At 49.3% G+C, this 17191-nt stretch overlaps 1 protein-coding gene across 11 annotated transcripts in view; it reads right to left on the bottom strand.

Moving 5' to 3' along the window:
• ANK1 (ankyrin 1) overlaps window positions 1-17191 on the bottom strand; it is a 121419-nt gene that overhangs the window by 79917 nt on the left and 24311 nt on the right. The window lies entirely within an intron of this gene.

The raw sequence follows: 17191 nt of genomic DNA, 5'->3' as shown, positions 1-17191 counted from the left end.
GGTTAGCTCTGCATTAGTGCAGGCAGGCCAGTAGTCTGATGAACACACACACACACCTGCCAAACACAGGAGAGGCTATAGCTCTTACTACCCCTTCTTCTGGTCTCTTTCCTTTATGGAGAGAAAGCACCATGCAACAAGTGCCTCGGCCAAACCAGGCCGATTTCCAGCTCCCAGAAACGTGGGGCAGGCCACACCTTCCTGGAAAAAGCCTGGGCCAATCTTACTCACCCCAGCAAGTAAGGGGCACTTTCCTCCAGGGCCTGGAAACCTCTCCCCTTCTCCCTTTACCTAACAAACCCTTTTACTGTGCTTACTCCTGAGGGCATTCTGCACCAAAAAATTAAAAATTCTGCGCCAAAAAAAAAAAATTCTGTGCACAATATTTTAAAATTCTACAAAATCCTGAAAGTTTTATTTGTCAATAAATAAATGCAGAGGCTCCAGCATGGAAGTGGGGAGCACAGGCCACTGGCTGCATGAAGGTGGGAGATCACCCTGCAGCCTCCCCAGTGTCCCCATCCCCTACCCCGAGGACACGGACTCAGTGGTGAGGCTGCACCCAACCCTGACACAGCACAAGGCCTGGGCCTGCCCCAGAAACAGCCTGGGGCCTTGCCCCTCTGTGCCAGGTGCACCAGGTGTGGGGCAGGAAGGCTCAACCAGGCAGGATCCAAGTGTGGAGGGGCTCAGTGTGGGGGGATCCAGGTGTGGGGTGAGAGGATTCTGTGTGGGACAATCTGGGTGCAGGCAGCTCAGTGGGGGGTGTAGGTGTGGTGGGCTCTGGATGCACAGAGGCTCGTTGGGGGGGTGTTCCAAGTACAGGGGCAATTGGACTCTGCAGGAGCTTCCAGGTGAAAGTGGTTGGGGCTCAGCGGAGGGGTCTGGGTGCTGGGGGAGTGGGGCTTGGTGGGTGGGGGGTCTGGGTGTATCTAATTGGGGGTCAGTGGCATGGGGGTCTGGATGTGGGGGCTCAGGGTGGTGCAGGGGGTGGGGCTCATCAGGGTGGGGGTTCGAGTGCAGGGAGCTCAGTGGGGAGTGGTCTGGGTGCAGGGATGGGGGTCCAGAGGCAGGAGGTCAGGGGATAGAGGCTTCAGATGCAGGGGTTGAGGTTCAATGAGGTGAGGTTTGAGAATTGGGGGGCTAGAAGGGTTCTCGGTGTATGGGGTGAGGCTTGGCAGAGGTGTTTGGATATTGGAGATGCATGGTGGTTGGGCAGATGTGGGAGCAGCTCCCTGTACAATGACCCCTCGCGTGCAGCTGAAGAGCGATGGGAGCAGGAAGCAGGGGAGGGTGCTGAGCTTCCTGCAGCTGGGGGAGGTTTCTGGGGGTGGGTTTCTGACACAGCCCCAGCCACTCCTTGCAGGGGAAGAGGAAGTCCCATCCTCTCCTGCCTCCAGCCCAGCAGCTGATCCCAGCTCAGGGTAGGAGCCACTGGCTGGGGTGTCCCCAGCCCTGCATTGATTTACCTCTCTACTGGCTGCTCCAGGTTCCTGAAACGATGTACCTGCACTGCTAGGGAGTGGTGCATCACTGCTCTTGCAGCTTCCCTTTCTTCCCTGTCAGAAAGTCATTTTTCTGTGGGGAAGCAAAGAAGTCTGTGGGGGACATGACTGCTGCACACGTGCAGTGGCGCAGAATTCCCCCAGGAGTAAGCTGCTTTACATCCACCTTGAGGTGCTTGTGTGGCTCCCCTCCAAGTCAACCTCCATAAACCCCCTAGGAATCCCCCAGAAATAACCCAGAAGGAAAATCTGAAAGACACTCTGTGATTTGGACTGGTTTTCGGAGCCTCTTGCTGGCAGCTCACCCTGAACAGTGCAACATCCAGTGTGAACGCCCAATGTCAGAAACTACACATGCTGCCCAGCTGCTCTCCTGGGGGTTCTGCACACCCGGCAGATACCAAAGTTACTGCTGTGTTTGTCAGCTGGGCAGGTGGCTTGGTGCAGTGGCTCTCAACCTTTCCAGACAACTGTACCCCTTTCAGGAGTCTGATCTGTCTTGCACACCCCCAGTTGCACCTCACTTAAAAACTACTGTATTTTTATGTCTGATTTTGTAAGCAAGAAGTGCCACAGCACATTATTACTGAAAAATGGCTTACTTTCTCATTTTTGCCATATAATTATAAAATAAATCAATTGGAATATAAATATTGTACTTACATTTCAGTGTATAGTATATAGAGCAGTATAAACCAGTCACTGTCTGTGTGGAATTTTTGTTTGTACGGACTTCTCTAGGACTCTTTATGTAGCCTGTTGTAAAATGACACAAATATCTAGCTGAGGTGATGGACCCCCTGGAAGAGCCCTGCGTCCCCCCAGGAATACACATCCCCCTGGGTGCGAACCATTGGCTTGGAAGACTCAGGCTGACAGACGTTACCCACCTCATGCTGAATGCTCTGGTTACAGCAGAGCCAGCCCAGGAGTGCAAAGCAGAGGGTAAAAGACGGAGCAGGGCACAGCGAGATCTGGGGCTCACTATTCACCAGGAGTTAGCTCAGAGTGGTACCGCAGGGTTACCAGTTTCCCGCTCTATTTAGAATAGCAGATAGCCACGGTAACTGCACAGTCATTATCAGCAAACGCTGCTGTCATAAATATAAAGGGAAGGCTAACCACCTTCAAATCCCTCCTGGCCAGAGGAAAAAACCCTTTCACCTGTAAAGGGTTAAGAAGCTAAAGATAAACTTGCTGGCACCTGACCCAAATGACCAATGAGGAGACAAGATACTTTCAAAGCTGGAGGCGGGGGGAACAAAGGGTTCTCTCTGTCTGTGTGTGTCTTTTGCCGGGACCAGAGCAGGAATGCAGGTCAGAACTCCTGTAAAGGGCTAATAAGCAATCTAGTTAGATATGCATTAGATTCTGTTTTGTTTAAATGGCTGATAAAATAAGTTGTGCTGAATGGAATGGCTATTCCTGTTTTTGTGTCTTTTTGTAGCTTAAGGTTTTGCCTAGAGGGATTCTCTATGTTTTGAATCTGGTTACCCTGTAAGGTATTTACCATCCTGATTTTACAGAGGTGATTCTTTTACTTTTTCTTTAATTAAAATTCTTCTAAGAACCTGATTGCTTTTTCCTTGTTCTTAAGATCCAAGGGTTTGGGTCTGTGTTCACCTGTGCAAATTGGTGAGGATTTTTATCAAGCCTTCCCCAGGAAAGGGGGTGTAGGGCTCGAGGAGATTTTGGGGGGAAAGATGTTTCCAAGCGGGCTCTTTCCTTGTTATATTTGTTAGACGCTTGGTGGTGGCAGCAATAAAATCCAGGCACAAAAGGTAAAATAGTTTGTACCTTGGGGAAGTTTTAACCTAAGCTGGTAAAAATAAGCTTAGGGGGGTCTTTCATGCAGGTCCCCACATCTGTACCCTAGAGTTCAGAGTGGGGAAGGAACCTTGACAGCTGCCTTAATGGCTCTTGCAGTACCAGATCTGACTGTGCCGTGAAGAGTTCCCCAACTGCATAGTTTTTCTTTACAGCTGTGGGAGTAGAGAAGGCCTCTCCGTGAGAATAAGGCAGGCGAAAGGGTGGGAACAGCCCTTCCTAGAAATGGGCCAACCAGGTGCTTTGGGACTTTGGAGCTGATAGCAATTAGCTGGGACAATGCATGAGGAGCTGTGCGAGACATGCTGCACAGACGGAGGCATAACTAGATTGTGACAAGAAAAGGAGTACTGGTGGCACCTTAGAGACTAACCAATTTATTTGAGCATAAGCTTTCGTGAGCTACAGCTCACTTCATCGGATGCATCCGGAGCTTATGCTCAAATAAATTGGTTAGTCTCTAAGGTGCCACCAGTACTCCTTTTCTTTTTGCGAATACAGACTAACACGGCTGTTACTCTGAAACCTGTAGATTGTGACATGAACTCACAGGTTCCTGCACTGACTGATGTCCTGCAGCTAGACATAAAGAGCCAGTGGCAGGGACAGCCATGAAGAGACAAGAGAAATTTGAATAAAGTTTGAGAAATCAATCAGCTTTCACTGAGGTTTACAGCAAACTCTGTATGCAGTAACACAGCCTTAGAACATGAAAGCCAGACTTTTCAACTGTACATATACTGAGTCACCAGATCACATTTGAAAGCCAGAAACACATTACAAAATTATACAGTAGATAAAAGATATTAAAGACAGATAGATAGATATTAAAGACAGATATCTTTAAAGATATTAAAGATAAAAGATATTAAAGTAACAACTGAGAAACTTAAAACTGCAGGGCCTAGCTCAAGGGGTTGTGTTCTGGGTTGGGGTCCCAAGGCACTATCATAACACACGTAACACTAATGCAATATGAACTGATGGAATTAAGTGACATTTGACAGAGCTGAGTGTGGAGCAATTTCAGTGGTAAATCGAATCTTTGCCATTCACAAACCTTTCATTACAGCAAGCACCAAGAGAATAATGTCCCCTCAAGCACAAGATCTAGGGTCTGACCCTGCAAATCACTGTTCACACGAGCATCACTGATTCAGACAAACAGTCCCACTGACTGCAGTGAGTAAGAGCTGCCCTTACTTTCAGGAGTAAGGGTTTGAAGGGGCAAGGAGGTGACATCTCTCCAAGACAAAGGCTAACATGTAACTGTCTCCCATTCTCTGCTGCTGCTGTTTTCTCTCCCTCCATTGGCCTGGAGAGATCTCACCTCCTTAACCCTTCTAAAATCTCAGTAGATTAGTAAATTATGTATAATAAAAAGAACTGCAATAAATCAGACAGACATACAGACAACTGCATTTCCATGTCTGTGGACAACATGCTACTAGGAGGTAACATGCCCAGCACAATGTGCTCCTGATCTTAGCTAGGTCTCCAGGCACTCCTGTAATACACACAATACATGAATGATGATAATGAAACACCACTTGGCCAGGCTAAGCAAAAAGGAGAGTGATGCCTTTTAAATAGCTTTAAATGCTACTGTGATATCAAGGATTTCTCCAGAACTTGAGTGGAGTGAGGGAGGCCATCACCTCACCCCACTTGTGTACCCCAGAAGAGAGAGTGTCTAGGATGGTTAAAAATAATCCCAGCTGAAATACATATGATGGTATTCTTGTAGAACCAGTCAGGAGCAGCTGGGGCTTTAGGAGAGGGAATGTTGTGAGGCCAGTCCCCATTACAGTCTGGCTGACAAAGTCTATAGAAAAGGGACAGACCTCAGTGTGAAATTGACTGATACCAAATACACATGGATTGGAGGTCTGAAGTTTGAATTGTTTTTTAATTATTATTTTTTAAATCTTTTGACCAGTGTGTTTGGCTTCTTTTGGGGACAGTGGGCTCCTCACCAGCACCTGGCTGCTAATACATCATAGCACATTACACCAATTGGGTTGGCTGATATCTCCAGGGCCAAAGGAATTCTCCTAGAACTGAGCAAATAATTCACAACACCCCACTTCCTGGTACATCGCTCCTTTTTGTGCCTGTTCATGAACCAACTACAAGCAGACGGTGAAGTTTTCAAACACATGAAATATTCTATGTTCTCTGTGAATTTCTCTAGTGGATAGTTCTTGGTCTGGGAATTGTACGTACACAGCACATTGAGAATATGCACAGCATTGGCTTGTTACATGACTCACATTGCTATTCTCTTCGTTCCCTGACTGGATGACTTAGCTAACGAAAACTGTCAATTTTACTACTGCACATACCATCTGGGTAACATGGAATTTGTGCAAGTAAAACTCAAGCGCTCACATGTTCATAGAATGCAAACACAAAAGGGGCACAAACCCAGCTGCTGCCTGAGTCAAATGAATATTCACGGATAAGCATTTATGCCGCTAGCTCAGCTCTAGAGTCGCCCTGAATGGAGAAGGCAATTTTTGTAGTTGTAGAGAACTGTGCCCATTGGATCACTCCATCCCCCCATGGCAGGGAGCAGCCCACCCCCAGGTTTAACACCCACTGTTGTTTCCCAGCTAGAGGCCAGGCTAGTCAGAGAGCCGAGTGGCACCTGTCTCAGTCTGAGTCTCTTCTGAAAAATCCCAGCTCTGGGAACTTGCAGAGCTTGGCACTGTGCCCAGCAGCATGGGCCAAGGGCAAACTGCTTCTTAATTACTGCTTACAGTGCAGGTTTATGCTTTTGCTTGAGCAGCCATGAGTCTGAGAGACATGCTGAGCCCTTCATCAGCCTGCAGTTAATTGATCCCAGCTATTGATCCTGGTTGGATCCATTGGTCCTGTTGTAACTGGAGAGATTACAGCTGCACCTGGGTGCTCAGACAGCATGCCTGCCTGGGGAGCTCAAGACGAACGGAAGGCCAGCACCTTGCTCTTGGTGGCCGGGAATACTGTACGCCAGCGTGCAGGGCAGACTGGGAATCCTGAGGGTGCAGAAGGAACATGAGACGCCACTGCACCTGCTCCTCGCGCACTCCTGCAGAAAGGGGAGTGGGAACTCTCCACAGGAGCAATGGAGAACCAGGGTTCAGGACTAGTCCCATAGGTGGGCTCAAGCCCTTCCTAATATTCCTTTACTCTCCACACAGCCTCCTGGATTCTCTAGGCCTGCAACATGCCAGGATGTCGGGTCCTGCAAACCAGGGCCCCTTTATTGGGTCACATGGGCTCAAACAGCTGGAAAGAAGCCATCTTTATAAATATGGTGCTGCTTTGCATTTTGTCAAACCCTTTCCCACCTGGTCGTGCATCGGAGAGCAGGCTGTCGAAGCCCAGCCTCTCCACAGGGCTTTGCCACCTGGGCTGGGCAATCCCCACACACGGAGGGAAATACTTTCTCACACAGCATATAATTTAGCAAGCAGAAATAATTGCCACAGGAAACTCAGGGCAAGATTCACCAGGCTTGAGCCTGTACATGCACATGGATAACAGAAACACCCGGAGTCGTGACAGAAAATATTAAATGGATAAATAAGTGTTTAGAAAGGGCTACAAACTCTCCTATGGCAAGGCGTGCACCCCCTCTACCCACTGGAGATTAGGGAAGAAATGGCCACTGGGGGCAGGTTAGCCCATCACTGCCCCCGCTGAAGCTAGTGCTGGTCACTGCCAGACACAGGCTAACCGGAGCCCTGGTCTGATCCCGTCCAGAAACTTCTATGCTCCTATTGAGTTCGGTGGGTGAAATCTACTCCACTCCCATCCTGAAAAGCCCCAGCGTTGGGCACTGGGTGTGTGGATTGCTCAACATGGAGTCAGTAAGCAGGGCTGCTGTGCAGACCCCTCCCCTGCTACTCCAGGCTAGGAGCTAGAAAGGGGCTGCAGCTGCTCCAAGCCAGCCACATCCCCACCGTGTCCTTCCATGACAGCCCATGCAGGGCCGCTGAGGAGACCCTTTCCACTGTGCACAGCCCCTTGAGTGTCTCCCATGGCAGTGATGCAGAAGCCTAGCCAGGGTCTCAGTCGTGACCCCAGGCTAAAATCGCTCTCTCCCCCTACCCACCCGTACGCCTTCCTCTTGCTACCACCCTTCTATCCTGCCTGCTCCTCAGTCCTCTTCCTTCTAACCATCCGTGAGTGCCAAGGCTCTGTCACTGGGAAGTGGGGTTAGCACCCTTCTCTGTGGAGTGAAGCTGCTCTCTGGAGGTGCGTTGTGGCACGGTCCCTCTGGAGACCATAGCTCTGCCTTTCCACTGCTCGCAGCCACAGAGAACAGCAGTCAAAGAAAACCTGAGTTCGCATTTCCTGCAGGAGTACAGATGGGTGCCACACTTGCCCTCTGCTATAGGAATTGTTTAATGTCTGAGGAAGGGCTCAGATAGCAATACCAGGGCAGGAACGTTCACACCAGAAATTCAATTAATTCTAATCTATATTCAAACCACGGCATCTGCTGCAGCTTATTCAGCTCTTCACTTCTCTGAACGGATGTGACAAGTGGCTGGGCAGATGTAAAAAAATGATGATCTGCAGGAAACATTCTGGAATTGCAAGAGCCGCCTGGCCCTTCAGAGGCAGTGCTGTCAAGCGGCTAGAGCGCTGTGCTGCGCTGGGCATTGGAGGGCAGCTGGCCACAGAATTTCCTTCCTAATAAAAATTTGAGGAAAACAGTCATAAGGAATTTCCATTTTCTGGATAGCTGTAATTGACCCACCCTTCAGGCAGCCCCTGAGGCCAGCCGCACACAGCAATACAAACTGGGTGAATGCCACCAACATCAGAGGAGAACGAACTCCACAACAAACACTGCCCAGGATAGCCACCAAAACAATGAAGTGCCAGGGAAACCCATTTCTCACTGAGACACGCTCCCTAAGGCTTTATTCAAGGAGACTCCTGGAGGTCATTATGTCATATTTATACTGCAGTGGCTCATAGAGCAGGACAGGGCCCTTTTGTTCTCGGTGAGACACAAGCAAAGAGACACAGCCCCTGCACCCAAAAGTTTCCAGTCTTGCCTCTCTTACACCAGTCTCCCTCCTCTCATTAAAGACCAAACCCCTTCATCTCTTACACCCAAAGGGGCATGTTTGAGGGACTGCATGCCAACAAGCCGGCACATACATGCCACGCCGCTGGCACAAGCTTTGGTGCTTTGTAACTAACCATAGGTTCTGTTGTCTAGATTGCAATCTAGTATCTCCTGCCCAGTGCTGTGCTGCTATATGGCCAAATGTAAAGTCATACCCCTAGGAACAGAGACTGTAGGCCATGCTCAGAGGATGGGGGACTCTACCTTGGGAAGCAGGGACTCTGAAAGAGATTTGGGGGATTGTGGTGGATAATCAGCTGAACATGAGCTCCCAGGGCAACACTGTAACCAAAAAGGGCTAATGTGATCCTTGATGTATAAACAGGGGAATATTGAGCAGCAGTCTGTAGTTGTTATGTCGGTATTTGGCACCGGTGCAACTGCTACTGGAATACTGTGTCCAGTTCTGGTGTCCTCAGTTCAAGAAGGATGTTGATAAACAGGAGAGGGTTCAAAGAAGAGCCACGAGAATGATTAAAGGGTTGGGAAATATGCCTTATAGTGATAGGCTCAAGCTCAATCTGTTTAGTTTACAAAGAGAAAGTTAAGGGGTGACTTGATCATAGTCTATAAATACCTACACGGAGAGCACAACTTTGAAAAGCATTTCCAGTGCTTCAATTTAGCAGACAAAGTTATAGCAAAATCCCATGCCTGAAAGTTGAAGCTAGACAAATTCAGACTAGAAAGAAGGTGCAAATTTTTAACAATTAAGGTAATTTACCACTGGAACAATTCACCAAGGGTCATGGTGGATTCTCCATCGCTTGCAGTTTTAAAATCAAAATCGGATGTTTTTTCAAAAGCTTTGCTCAAGTCCAAACAGGAAGGAATTCAGGGCAGTCTTGTGGTCCATGTTATACAAGAAGTCAGGCTAGATGATCACAATGATCTCATTTGGCTTTATAATCTATGTCTATTCATCCCTTCCTTGGCAGCTACATCCAAAAAGAAGGGCAGTCACTTGAGAAGATGTTTCCAAGTCAAACAACCTGATTCTTGTGCTGGGTCACACCAGCAGCAGTGGAGCAATGAAGGGGTCTGGGCTGGGCTCAGGCTTGTGATCGAGGTGAATGGTCTGCTCCTCTTAAGGAAAAGACCAAGTGCCATGTATAAAATGGCATCATCTAGGCAGGATGACTGAAGAGCCATTTTCATCTCACACATACGAGGGGTCCATTCTGAAGCTTCACCCCAACCTACAGGTGCACATCCAAACTGCCTCATATCTGCTGCCTTGGTTGGTAATAACTCCTCTAGCCACAGATTTAGCAAGATGTGCAGGCTATGGTTCTCCCCTGCCTTGCATATTATGGTGTTACACACCCCTGTGCAACACCATTGCCTTCAAATGCTGCTCTTCATTACACCTGTGTCTCCCCCTCACCTACAAGTAGCTCAGCCCAGAATTAGACTCTGCAACTGGAACTCAGTCGGCAGTTCGGCCAATGATGCAACCCCTCGGCAGTTGTATGGTGTGGACAATACTAACAGGAGACCTGGGCTGTTCAGCAGACAGGACACTGCAGACATTGCACGGGGCAGCCTGGAGTAGGGCGGTGTTATTGTTACGGTCACTCTGCAGTGGAGAGCCTCACTTACAAATTAAAAACAAAAAAAGGAAAAACAAGGTAATTACTATGAATGGAAAACTGAAGACTTGCTGTTGACTGAAGCTTGGAGTAGAAACCTACATCTCGGTGGGGTCCTTGTGGGAGCACAAAAGCCAGACCCTGTCATTCCGTGGTCTTTAGAGAGAAATTCCTACCTGAACTGCCATTCTTTCAGTACTGAGGAAGACTCTGTTTCTAGTAATTAGATACAAAAGGAGGATGTGAAAAATTTTACGATTACGAAGTCAACCCCTGAAAAGTAACAAATTGCCAGAATTAAGGTTGTGCATGCAACCACCTTATGTGTGCGCATTATGAAATAATACTGTCTTTAATTACATGATCACACACTGCTCCCCAGCCCCCATGCAGTCCACACAGGATCCTGGTGCTCACTGAATGGGTCGCTATTCAGTATTTCATTTTATCTTCCCCATTCGGCATGCAGTCCTAGGCCTTATTTACCATACACCATCCAAACACTGCACCGACTACCAATTTATTAATTTTGTTGTGGGCTTTCCATGGTGCTCTCACCAGAATATCTGAGTATTCACAAACATTAACAAATGTATCTTCACAACGCCTTTGTGGGGTTAGAGGGCATTATCACCATTTTATAGGCAGGGAACTGAGACCCAGAGAGATTATGGCCTAAATTGTTAGAAGTGTCAGACAATTTTGGGTATCCAACGGGAAACACCTGGAACATCAAGCCCTAGAGAACTTAGCACTTTTATAGTACTTTATGTCTTCAAAGCCAGCGGCGCTGGAACAATTTGCATAGTGGGGGTGCTGAGAGCCATTGATCCCAACTGTAAACCCTGTTTATGATGGAAACCTCTTCAAGCCAGGGGTGTGACAGCACCCCCAGCTCCAGCACCGATATTCAAAGCCCAGCTCCCCTTTCCCTCCATTGTAGTTGTGAGTGCACCGCACTTCTGCAAATCTGGCACCAGGTGTTTCAAGGCAGATAACCAGAAAACAAGGCCTATGCAATTAGTGGCCAGCTACAAACATTTGGATTTAACTCTGTGGCAGAGGCAGGGATGGAATCCAGGTCCCCAGGACAGCTTTCAGCTGCCGTAGACAGATACCCCTCTTCCTGCAATCTCCTGCCTCATTCACGACATGCTTCCCCACTTCTGAAACAATTGAGACAGGGCTTCTAGGGACGACAGCCTCCTTTACCACACAACCCAGAGACAGCAGGGGAAGCATTGAGAACACTCCTGGTATTTCAATGCCCAACACCCCAGCAGTGCCTGTCTGCCAGGAGGAGGAACAATTGCAGAGAAAGTCCTGATCCGCTCCTATACCCTCGTAATGGTGCATGCTCACCACCTCTATGGGGATGGAATATGCTCTGTCTGCTTCTAGGAGCTGGGTGGGGATGGAGAATGCTCAAGGCAGAAAGACGCTTTACAGAATAATACTGCCAGCCTCACAAACCTCTATAAAGCCTGCGCAAATTGCAGTTTTGCAGAGGCTTGTAATTGGACACATTTTGATGGGGGTGGCAAAAGGCAAATTCCTGACACAAGGGCAAAACCTGCCGAATGTTGAGTCCCTTCTCCAAAGCATGAAGATGCTAGAGCTCCTCAACAAAATGGCTGTAAGAAGTTTTTTTTAAACATGGGCAAAACAATGTCTTTTCCCCAATTCTCATTCTTGGAAATGGACAAACTTTTAGTTGAAATTTTAAAATAATTAAATAAAAATCAGCCTGAGGCAGACCAGGCAGAGTGGGAGGTTTCAGCCCAGACCGTTAGAACTGGGCAAAGTACATGTGTCACGGAGACCCTGGGCGATGCTCTGGAACTGCTCCCCATGAAGCCAGTCAGGACTCTGGGGCAGTCGCCTTCCTGTGAGCAGCCTGTCTTCAGGACACACAGCTCACACAGCTTCCACCTTCCTGGGTCTGACCTCGGAGCCTTCAGCATCCTCTGTCCCTCCATGCGCTTCCCACAGCGAGTCCGCTCAGGCGGGGCTCCTGGGGAAGCCAGAGGGTCCTGCACCCCAACTTCGCAGTCAGACGTGACTCTCAGCCAGCCAGTAAAACAGAGGTTTATTAGACGACAGGAACATAGTCTAAAACAGAGCTTGCAGGTGCAAAGAACAGGACCACTCAGCTGGGTCCATTTTGGGGGGCAGTGAGCCAGACAACCACATCTGCACTTCACTCCATGTCCCAGCCAGCCCCAAACTGAAACTCCCTCCAGCCCCACCTCCTCTGGGCTTTGTCCCTTTCCCGGGCCAGGAGGGCACCGGATTCCTTTGTTCTCCAACCCTTTAGCTCTCACCTTGCAGGGGGGAAGGGCCCAGGCCATCAGTTGCCAGGAAACAGGGTGTCGGCCATCCTCTGTGTCCAGACTCCTGCACACACCTGCCCTCTAGGGCTCTGCAGTGATCACACACCCTTACCCCACCACCCAGACACTCAAGAACTGTATAGGGGAAACTGAGGCACCTCCACACTATTCAGAGGAAACATTAAGAACAGTCCCACTTCGTCACAACATGCAACAGAACACACGACTCCTAAAGAGTCCCTGGGAAGACTGGCAATTGGGGAGGGCACAGCGGGGGCGGGGGTGTGGCAGCTTAGGTACATGGAGAGCAAAAGACTCACTTCCCCTGTGAGGACTCCTCCTCAGCAAAGGAGAGAGCCAACCTCATTAACCAAGCAGCACTGACCTCGCACCCTAGTGTCAATGGTTTGACAGCCCCGCTCTATCCAGCCGCATCAAGGAGAAGAGACAGGCAAACACATGCATTTTCTGGGGCAGTCTGTGGAGCACTGGGCAGAGAAGGGGCAGGCTAGGACTCCTGAGCAGGGCCTCAGCCCCCGGACTTCAATGGACGAAAGCGTGCTCTGACCTTTCCTTTTGCTGCCATTCTGGCTCCGACTATTCTGAGGCTGCGTTATTGGGAGCAGCATCCCCAGATTTGCTCTCTGGACGGTTGTTTTTACTCTGACGTGTATTGAAGTTTAGGCATAACCTGAAGAAACCTACCAGAGGGGGCAGGGTACAAAACCATCCTGTTTTCTCCTGCTGGGGGAGCCTTCTCTGGGATGTCATAGGGTGTCACAGCTGGTGGGATTTTAGGATCTATCTGTTGAATTAAGACGCTTTGCAATCTGCAGGAGCAGGTCTCCCCTGCACCCTCACAGGCAATGCAGACAGCCTCTCTGGAAGGAGTGTTCCATGTGCTGGAGTGTTCTGTATTGCAAAGGGTGAAGCTGCTGAAGGATCAGAGCACCTGGCTCTAGGCACCTCAATGCTAAGAAACCGACCTGACAGATGCTGGTTCCCAGGCAGGCCTGCCCTGTGACTGGGTAGCCAGTGGCTGTGCTGTCCCTCACAGCACAGCACAGCACACACAGGTGCACAAGAGCAGGTGCCTTTTGCTTTCTTATTCTGGTAACACAAACCCAAAGGAAACTCTGCTGCTCCCAGTTAGTAAATGGCAGCTTTGGGCTAATTCTCTGGCCTCTCCGTTCTGCACAGGCCTCACTCCCATAAGTGTGTGGCCTGATCCAAAGCACTGAGGAAGGAAGATTCCCACTTGCTGCCCTGCGGTAGCTGCACAACAGGACTTAGCAAAGAGCAGCCACCACTCCCAGTGATCCAGGAGTGGGGAAATCTGTCCAAAATCCTGAGTGCACATGTGTACAGAGGGAGACGAATGTCTTCCTCCTAGAAGCAGACCCACACACCCCCCAAGCACTAATGGTTGTGCACAGCTTCCAAGCTGAATTAACTTTCCCACTGAATGCTGATTTTCCTTTAGCCAGCTCCCCTACCCCCCGGCCTGTGTATCACATGGTATAAACATTACCTCAAGAGCCCAGCCCTGTGTTACCAAATTCCACTTCATTAGACACTAACCTGAGCCCTTCTCCCATTATTGTAACATTCTGGAGGAAAAAGTGGCTCTGATATGGAGAAAATCTACTTTAAATCTGATTAAACCCTACACATTATAAGGCAGGGTAATTAATGAATGATCTGAGAGAGACGTGCACATTTCTGCTGTATACCCACAGCCCTGCTCTCACTGAGCAGCATTTAGGATGATTTCATCTTGTGGTAGCATTTCCTAAGATCTAATTCAGTTACTTAAGATGCCTCCGGATGTGAGCAGCAGAATCCCAGAAATACTCGCATAGACTCTACTTTGGGAAGGGAGCAATTGTGAAGAATAAAAGTGAGCACAAAGCTCTGCTGACCCAGCTGAGCTAATGGGAGCCTTGCTATTGTTCTAAAATGGAAGGAGATCGACTATTTTATTTCCCTCAGTTGACAACTTTTCACTGAGCACATGCAGCACCAGGGCTCTTCTCTGGCCTCAGGAACAAGACCAGAATGCATTCACTTTGGAACCAGAGCCTCTTCTGGAACCTGCCCCTTAACACACTACCAGCTACTGAGCAAGGGGGCAGGGGGCCATGTAGTGCAGGAAATAGTACCTTCCACTGCCAAATGCAAAATGCCACCACAACTGTTCCCATGCCACATGCAAGCACTATCTGAACTGGCATGAAATGGACAGAGGCTAGACTGAAATCTCTCCTTTGAAGCTGCTGCTTATGCTCCCAGATTTTAGCATTTCTGCTTTAAAAAGGAGTGGCACTCTCCCACTGCCATCCCCATCCTGTGCTGTGAATTGGCACCTCGGTTATGAACTTGTGCCAGGCAGCACCCGGGCCACTTCCCTGCACAACTCTTGCAGCTCAACTGCCAGCTAGTCACATGTTAACTCTTGCTCAGACCGTTGAAAACAGAACATTCAGTACAAACTATAATTTCCTATAGACAAAAGGAGAAAGTAAGCTATTTCTCAGTAACAGTGTACATTGACACTTCTGTATTTTTATGTCTGATTCTTTAAACAAGTAGTTTTTAAGTGAAGTGAAACTTGGAGGCCATAAAACAAACCAGACTCCTGAAAGGGGTACTAATCTGGAAAGGTTGAGAACCACTGGTTTAGGGGAGTGGACAGTCCAGGCACTGTACTTAATTTTCACTAGTTTGTGCATTTCACAGATGGGAAAACTGAAGGGCACCAAGGAAAAGAGACTTGCCCAGCAGAAAGTCAGAGGCAGAACTGGGACTAGAGGCCAGGCGTCCTGACCCCCTGCCTCCTGTTCTAACCTCTAGAGAAGGCTTGAACTGAACGCTGATAAAGATTAGAATAGAAGCTCTCTCCCTCTTTCTATTCTCACTTCAGTGCAGGGGCAGTGTTGGTGTGTAGCAGGAACAAATGAGGCTTCCAGCAGAGAGCAATGAAGGACCCAGCAGGGCTCTGATTAAGTCACATTGCATACCCATGGCTGGGTTCTGGTCTCCCCTATGCCTCAAGCAATTCCACTGCAACTAAAACCAGTCCATGCACTGTCACCATTGGGGTAAAGGAGGAGCAAGATGTGGCCCACTGATTTCAAACCAAAACCCATGGTCACAGCTCCATCCCTGCCTACTGCCTCGCTTGCTATGTCCCTGACATGCACTGTGTCTGCGTCTCCTGCCCTCCTGCCCTGCACCATCTGGCCCAAGTCTGCGAGGTAAAAAATGTTGTTTTCCAAGCAAATGCTGCAATATGCTGCAGCCTGGATTTGCCGAGAACTTGACCTTCCCAGGAGCTGGAGGTTATTGAACCTGAAGGATTGGGCCTTTCACAGGAGACTCTGTTGTTGAAAAGTTTCAGAGTAACAGCCGTGTTAGTCTGTATTCGCAAAAAGAAAAGGAGTACTTGTGGCACCTTAGAGACTAACCAATTTATTTGAGCATAAGTTTTTGTGAGCTACAGCTTATTCTCAAATAAATTGGTTAGTCTCTAAGGTGCCACAAGTACTCCTTTCCTTGTTGTTGAAAAGCATCCTCAACAATAGCACAGAAAGGTCTGCAGCCCAGGTTGCTGTGGGGACTGTTCCAGCTGTTGTGGACTCCAAGACCTTTTTGATGTTAGGTACCAGGCCAGGCACATTCCCAGAGGCAGGCGCTGTAGGCACCCTGAGTCATTCCTGTAGGTAACACCGCACTGCTGCTTCCAGGGGCAATCTGTGTCTCTCTGGGTCATTACAGAGCTCTGCTGTAACCACCTGGGCCCTTCGGGACTCCCCTGCACCCCACAGCACAGCACTCCTGCCCGTGCCCCCTGGCTGAGCCGCACCCTGGAGAGAGAAGAGCACAAGGGGAAACTAGAGAAGCAGAACCGGTAAGTGAAACTCCTCTGAAGTGAGGGCAGGTTTGTTCCCTCGCAGCCCCAGAACAGGCTGAGCAGAGACTGAGCAGCTAGGGCTGAGAAAGGGCTGGCAGGGCAGGAAGAGAACGTAAATGTCAACTCCATTAAGCGGAGGCTCTGCAGGGAAACTGGGCTGCAGGTGAAAAGCAGAGCAGCTGCAACCAGGGGCCAGACCCCAGAGCAACAGAAAGGGAGGGGAATCCTCATGGGAGCAGGGAACCAGAAATATTACTTACAGACATAGAAGCCCCAGGAAGGTGAACATGAGTGTGTAAAGGACCAGAGGCACACAGCTAAGGCAATGGGGTGGATGATTCCCATCACCCCTCCAGAAAGCTTTTGCTGGGCCACACACCAGCTGGCGAGGCGTTCTGAACAGCTCGGTGTCGCATTGAGACATGCCAGCGAGAGCCAGAAACACCAGGATGTTCCCTTACACGGCACTGGGGAGGAGGCAGGAGACACACTGAGGCCATCGCTCCAGACCAGGAGGGCTTGTATGGAGCAGCGTCCAGAGGTAGTGATGGCAGTCTCCATGGGAGATGTCCTGTGGACTCAGCAGGGACCTGTGGAGGAGAGAGCTCTGCTTCCCAACTCGAGCAACTCCTACCAGAGTCTGGGAAAGGCAGAAGGAAGGAGGGGAAAGAGCTGATCTGCAGGTGTGAAAACGTGGACAAGGAGAAGCAGTCCGCGGAAAGGCCTGTGCCCGGAGAGCTGCAATCAGCAGCCAGGCTCAAGCATTTACGATGTAGAAAACACAGAAAGAGACATGCCTACAAGCAAAGCCCGGGGACATATGTACACTATAGGCACCACAGCAGCACCATGCAGCTATGCTGCCGTAGCACCAGAGCGTAAATGCTTCC

The sequence above is a fragment of the Natator depressus genome, chromosome 26 (genome assembly GCF_965152275.1).
Source record: "Natator depressus isolate rNatDep1 chromosome 26, rNatDep2.hap1, whole genome shotgun sequence".
NCBI lineage: Eukaryota > Metazoa > Chordata > Testudines > Cheloniidae > Natator > Natator depressus.
The sequence above is the reverse complement of the archived record's forward strand: the minus strand, read 5'-3'. Positions and strand labels throughout refer to the sequence as shown.